A 7,319-nucleotide genomic window follows, 5' to 3' on the forward strand; every position below is an offset into this window, starting at 1 on the left:
GACCCAAGGTCCATCAAGCCCAGTATCCTGTCTACCGACAGTGCCCAGTGCCAGGTGCCCCCAGAGGGAATGAACAAACAGGTTATCATCAAGTGATCCATTCTTTGTCACCCAATCCCAACTTCTGGCAAAGAGAGGCTAGGAACACCATTCCTGCCCATCCTCATAGACTCATAGACTTTAAGGTCAGAAGATACTATTATGATCATCTGGTCTGACCTCCTGCACAATGCAGGCCACAGAATCTCACCCATCCACTCCTGTATCAAACCCCTAACCTATGTCTGAGTTATTGAAGTCCTCAAATCGTGGTTTAAAGACCTTGTTGGTGTCATTAGGCATGACTCTAGGTAACTCAGGAGGGTGGAAAACCACAGTGTCAATGAAGCCTTTCTGCAGTAGGCCTGAATGAACTAAAGTCACTCCATGTCTGACCAAAGCGCTTCCATGTTTGAACTTTAATCGACCTAACAGGCCAGCAACAGAGAATGGTTATCAGTTGCAACACCTGTACCAGAAGGTAATAATGAGGCCTGCAATAATGAGGCCTGCTTGCTCCTGGCTAAGGGGCAAAATAACAGATCAAAGAGAGCAGGACAAGTTCAGTCTCGAAGGGGGGAGAGAGAGTTGTCACAGAGAGTGGGGAAGTCAGGGCCCTGCACTCCTCTTCTTGAGATTCACCGTGACTCTCAGCCAGTCAGTAAAACAGATTAGATGACAGGAACACAGCTCCAAGTGGAGCATGTAGGTACAACCAGAACCCCTCAAACGAGTCCTTCTGGGGGGGTTTAGGGAGCTTAGACCCCAGCTTGGAGTTCCCTGCATTGCACCACCCAGCCCAAGACTGAAAAACAAAAACCTCCTCCAGCAGCTCTTTTCTCCATCCCCCCAGCTCCTCCTCTCTGTTCAGTCTCCGGGCCAGAAGGTGTCACTTCTCTCAACCTCCCTCCTGGCTCAGGTTACATCTCAGGGAGCTTCTTTCAAGGGAAGTCCCCCATCCCCAATGTAACTTCCCTACAACATTCCCAGGTCAAATCCACCCTGCTTCCTGCTCTGTCACACACCTAGTGTGTAAAGGTAACAATCCCAGGCTTTTCAACCTCTCTCCATATGAGAGTTTCCCCAGGCCTTTGATCATTCTTATTGCCCTTCCCTGAACCCTTCTAGTTCTGCAATATCCCATGTGAGAAGGGTGCCCAGCGCTACACAGAAGAGTCTAGAAGAGGTTGAAACATTGACTGACTGATCTCATGGCATTGTATTTTCCGTAGGATTCCCGATCCCACTCCTCCTGGATCCCAATGTTTTGCTTAGTATCAGAGGGGTAGCCGTGTTAGTCTGGTTCTGTAGAAGCAGCAAAGAATCCTGTGGCACCTTATAGACTAACAGACGTTTTGCAGCATGAGCTTTCATGGGTGAATACCCACTTCTTCGGATGCAAGCAGTGGAAATTTCCAGGGGCAGGTGTGTATATATAAGCAAGCAAGAAGCAAGCTAGAGATGTTTTGCTTAGTTTGTTTCTGTGCTTGCGATCTGGGTTTCACAGAGCTGTGTACCATGACACCCAGATTTTTGTTCTGAGCCTGTAGGACTAACCTGCTTGCTTGCATATATATCTATATATATTTTTCTTATAGTTTAAGTATTTGGTTTATTGTAATAGGTTTATAGATTTATATTAAAGTAAGTTTGGCTGTAATGCAAAAGACCTACAGGCCAAAACCTGTATGTTAAGCTAATGCAAAGTTAGCATATCTAGATTAAGACCTTTTACCCAGGAAAGTGAAGTTAACCTGTATCTTGTAACCTAAATAGATAAGTATTCACGCAAATGTCTAGGGTGTTTTATCTAGACCAATAGATAATTGAAGAATGGCACGGGGGGTCAGTTTGTACCCACAGACTTAACAGGTACACCACAAGGAAACGTATGTGCATATGTACATGTCATCAATACGCACATACATATTAGCCTATGGAGTAAGCATACCCTAACATATTTTGGATGAGGAATGAAATTTGGGTATAGGAGGAAGGATTTCTGGCACTTGTGCCCTATAAAAGAGGTGACCCACCTCGCTAGAGTACTCCGTTCTCACTTACTCACTCCACTTTATTCTGTCTTACTTAGTTTTACTCACTCTTTCTATTTTATTTTATTCTATCTATCTATGATGACTGCTACTTTCTGTAGGCTATACTTGTTCTTCCTAAACTTTCTAAGTTTCAAGGGAACTAGGCTTGGTTTCCCTAGGCTTTTATTTTTAGTTTGTTTATTAGGTTTTGACTTTAAGTTTAAGTTAGTCAAGTAAACCCTAAGTTCGCTTTAAGAGCTGTTAGCATTAGTTTCTCCTAAGCACTGCATCCCTCACTCAAAAATTTAAAAACCTGAACCGCAAGGCTGGTCCGGTGTCTCTTACCGCCAGGTTGTCAAGGAAAGGTGTGAGCATATTAACAAAAGCTTTGGAGCATATAATACTATATTACTATATGTATCTTTTGAATAGTAGTAATGCAATTGTAACTTTGTAACTTTAGGTATTTTATCATTTACTTACTATTATTGATTTTAATAAGAAGTCTTTAAGGAGATATATGTCTCAGTGTGAGCTTCCTGTCATACTTCTGAGGGTCCTTTGTAAATTCTGTGGAGCCTGATTCGGGAAAAGAACTTTTATCTTCTGATCAAACAGATTGGTGAGCCTAAAAGCCATACTATTAATATTATTATATTATTAATATTATACTATTAATATTAACAATTACTTATTATTAATATTAATTATTTAAATTAAATTAATACGATTTAAATTGATTCATTACTATTATTAGTACACCCGAAATCAGGCGACAGGCTGTTCAGTCAGAACTTGGCAAGGTGTTTGAGGAGTTCAAGTTTTCCCTCCCATGGGCACGAGTTGCAGTTTCTGACACTTCATTTGCCTTTGTTAGCTCCCTCTGAGGACTTCTCTGTGCTTGGCTGTGACCTAAGTAATCTGGTGCCATTTGCAGGTGTTGCCACATCATTGTTCACCCCCTTTCTAGATTTGTAATAACTCTAAAATATTTACTGTGCTATTTGTTCTAAAGTCTGTAATTCCCGTTGTTGTGCTTCTCTTCCTTCACAGGCACTTTAAGCTTTTCCAAACCCGATCGATGCATTGAACATCTCATGGCAGCTTTCAACCTGACCCCCTCTGACCCTTCAACATTCATCCTTACAGGAATCCCTGGCCTGGAACCTGCCCATGTCTGGATTTCCATCCCTTTCTCTATGTTCTACTGTCATAGGTTTATTCCCCACTTTGAACTTTAGCATCCACAAGATGGGGACCTGCATGGGCTTCTCTAAACTTAAATCCTAGTTTAGATCTGGTACACTGCCACCAGCTAGAAATTCCAGTGTCTAGCACACTCCCTGTTCCCCCAAACTTTCCCTGGGGAACACAGATCCCAACTTCCTTGGATCTTAACACAAAGGGGAATAATCCATTCCCCCCACCTTCTTCCCCCTCCCTTGGTCCTTGGGAGAGATACCTTGATTCAAACTCCTTGAATCAAACCAAAGAGGGATTCACTTTTCCCCCTCCCCTTCCCCTGAAAATCCAAACGAGGGAAGAAATCAATTAGGTTCTAAAAAGAAAAGGATTTTATTAAAAGAAAGAAAGCACACTATCTCTGTAACACCAGGATGGAAAAATATACAGGGTCTAGCTATAAACCTGGAGAGACTTCCCCCCCCGCCCCTTCTCAGAATAATCGAAGTAACAGCAAACAGAAATAAAGATATTTCTCCAGCAAACACACAATTGCAAATGCAGAAATTAATTATAAGACTAACCCGCCTTTCTAATACTCACTATACTGGATAGTAGGAAATACTTCAGGAGAACTTGGACATACGTCTGGCCCCTCTTAGATCCAAAGAGAGAACAACGACCCAAACAAAGAACACAGACAAAGCCTTCCCTCCACAGAGATTTGAAATTATCTTGTCCCTTGATTGGTCCTCTGGTCAGGTGTTCATCAGGTTACTGAGCTTGTTAACCCTTTACAGGTAAAAGAGACCTTAACCCTTAACTATCTGTTTATGACATCTACGTTATCAGCCTGCTGGGAAATGTCATGCTTCTGTTTGTTGTAGGCAAAGAGCAGACCCTGCACAAGCTGATATTCTTGCTGCTCTGCATGCTGGCGCTCACAGACATCAGCACGTCTACCTCTGTCATACCAAAGGCACTGTGTATATTTTGGTTCAATTTGAAAGGCATTACTGTGGGTGGCTGCCTCTCCCAGATGTTCTACCTTCATGCAGTTTCTGTGATGCACTCAGCTGTCCTTGTGACAATGGCCTTTGATCGCTACATTGCCATATGTAGCCCTCTGAGATATGCCACCATCCTCACCAACACACGAATAGCTAAGCTATGGCTAGTGGGTTTGATAAGAGCTGTTGTCTTCATTCTACCCCTGCCCCTGCTCCTGAGCAGGCAGCCATTCTGTGCCAACCGCATTATCCCCCATACATACTGCGAGCACATCGCTGTGGTGAAGATGTCGTGTGGGAACATCACAGTCAACACGACGTATGGCTTGGTGGTAGCCTTTGTAGTCATCGGGTTAGACCTGACACTCATTGTCCTGTCCTATGGTCTGATTATCAGGGCTGTCCTCAGAATCTCCTCCAAGAAAGCCCACCAGAAAGCCCTCAACACCTGCACAACCCACGTGTGTGATACTGACATTTTATCCTCCCTTCCTCTTCTCCAGTCTGACACACCGGTTCAGTCAGGGCTTTGCGCCCCACATTCACATAATCTTGGCCAACCTCTTCTTCCTCATCCCCCCCATGCTCAACCCTATCATTTATGGGGTCAAAACCAAAGAGCTTCGTGACAAAGTGGGCAAATACACCTTCAGAATATGCTTGCCGGGACGCCACTGACTTTAAACCTGCATGAATCTGTTGTCTGTGAGGTCAGCTTGTATGCTATCTCCCAGAGGTTTTTCTTTTACCTTTATTTTCTTTAATTAAAAGACTTATTTTTAAGAACCTGATTAATTTTTTTCCTTGTGTTAAGATCCAAGGAGATTGGATCTGGACTCACCAGAAATTGGTGGGGGAAAGGAGGGGTGGTGGTTAAATTCTCCTTGTGTTACGATGCAAGGATTTGGATCGTGTTCACCAGGAAATTGGTGAAGAAGTCTCTCAAGACTACCCAGGGAAGGGAGTTAGTACTTGGGAGTGGTGGCAGCAAAACCAGATCTAAGCTGGTAATTCAGCTTAGGGGTTCACATGCAGGTCCTCATATCTGTACTCTAAAGTCCAGAGCGGGGGTGATTATTTCCTTCCTTAATACTCACTACTCTGATAAGAGGCTGATTCCTTAATCTTTTCCACTCCGGCCAAAACTGAAACTGACTAAGACAAAGGGAACTTCCCTCCTTCCTTCTGAAACATCCCGTCCCCCCATTGGCTCCTCTGGTCAGGTGTCAGCTAGGCTAGGTGAACTTCTTAACCCTTTACAGGTAAAAGAGGCATTAAACCTTAACTGTCTGTTTATGACAAGGTCAAATAGCCTGGATGTTCTAAACCTATTGCTTATGTCTGTGTATGCTTAAATCTAATAAACTGCAGAGTTAGACGATTGCATGATTGTTTGCATTTGATTCCTGATTAGACAGAATTGCTGGGTTCCCACTGATTTATTCTGGAGACCGCCTGGAGTGAAATAGTTAAATTACCCCTGCTGGGGATTCTAGAAGCTATGACATCGCCTTGGGGTCCAATAACTTACCACTTTGCGCAGTTGATTTTGGAAACGCTTTCATCTGGAACTTTCAAAATACACACTAACCATTCCCGTTGTCAAAAATGTCAAAAGTAGGTGTTGAGATTTCATTTTGGAGTGTGTGAAACAGATTAAACTGAGATTGCCACTAAAAGTCCAGGTGATTGAATCGTTTGCAGTACTAAGACCTTATCAACCTAGAATGGTTGATATTTAATGTTTGCCATTGTTTTGTGGAGACCTTGGAGAGTTGAAGCAGCAGTGGAGAGTTTTGCCTATGGTTCAGAGGCCTCATACTCAGGACAACAAAGTTTAGCAGTTTTGGGATGAATTCCTTGAACACATGAATACTGCTGAGGACAAAGACTTTAGCAAACTTGGCTTGTTTGTTTTTTCATAGGTGTTGCTACCTTTTAGCAATGCTGCAGTTGGATGTTATTTGGATGAACTTGATAAAAACTAAACAGCTCAACAAGATGCAAGTGGAAGTTTTAGAGAACATTTTTTATGTTGGGACGTACATGCAGCCACACAAAATCTATTGTGAACAGTTTGCAGCAATGAAAGAAATGATTGCACTGGTCACTACTGATATGTATGACCAGCAGCAGAAGCATTCTACTTGTGACGAAGACAGCAAGGATGAAATGTTGCCTTTTAGAGACTAACAGTAACAAATTAATTCAACACAAAATATGAACATTCACTACTGTCATTGAATGCAAATAGAAATAAATAATATAATAATGTTCTTGTTGTTTTTACACTACATACATTTTGGACTACTTTGGGTCTTTTTTGACACCGATATTTGCTGTTTTTTGTTTGAAACCCCTGCCAACCTTGAATCAGAATACGAGTACCAGTATTGTGGGTTTAATTTTGAATTTCTTTGTCTCATAGATTTGTTGCTAATGTGGACAAACTCCTGCTGGGACTTGTACATTTTAAAAAAAATCAAATCTGTAGTAGGTATGTAATGAAAGCTTTCATTTGTTATTTGATGTATAAATGAATGTGTGAATAAAAAAACCCCTTTGTTTCAAGAAATAGATGGGACTACTTTTAGGTTAAGTTTTAAGCGATTATGGGCTATTAATGCAGTAGAAATCTGGAAAACTTGAGCAGCACCTGAAGCTGAGTTAGAGGCACAGAAGCAGGAGTAAAAAACACACGGGCCAGAGAAGCAGCCCAGAAGGTGGACGTGGGCTGGAGCTTGAGCAGCAGTGCTGAGACACAGCTAGGCGGCTGCAGCTGGAGCAGACCAGAACGAGCAGCTGGGTCAGCACAGACCAGCTGTGCCAGTGGGGAGCCAGGGCTGAGCTACAGTGGGGAGTTTGGGGCCACAGCCATTCAAAAGGCCATTGCCCCTTATTGAACACATTGACCGTACTTTCTCTGTATTGTAGCCCATAAGTTTGCATCTGTACATATCGTATTGCTAGTATAGTTTTATTGTTAATTTTGGACCCACCAAATAAATTCACATTTAGAGACATTTTTAAGGCTTGGCCCTGTGTCAACTGG

At 42.6% G+C, this 7,319-nt stretch overlaps 1 pseudogene; it reads left to right on the forward strand.

Annotated features, from left to right (window-relative positions):
- Positions 1 to 3,172: 3,172 nt before the first annotated feature.
- On the forward strand, positions 3,173 to 5,007 carry LOC123365832 (annotated as a pseudogene).
- Positions 5,008 to 7,319: the final 2,312 nt, after the last annotated feature.

Source organism: Mauremys mutica, chromosome 3, assembly GCF_020497125.1.
Source record: "Mauremys mutica isolate MM-2020 ecotype Southern chromosome 3, ASM2049712v1, whole genome shotgun sequence".
In the NCBI taxonomy this organism is placed as follows: Eukaryota; Metazoa; Chordata; order Testudines; family Geoemydidae; genus Mauremys; species Mauremys mutica.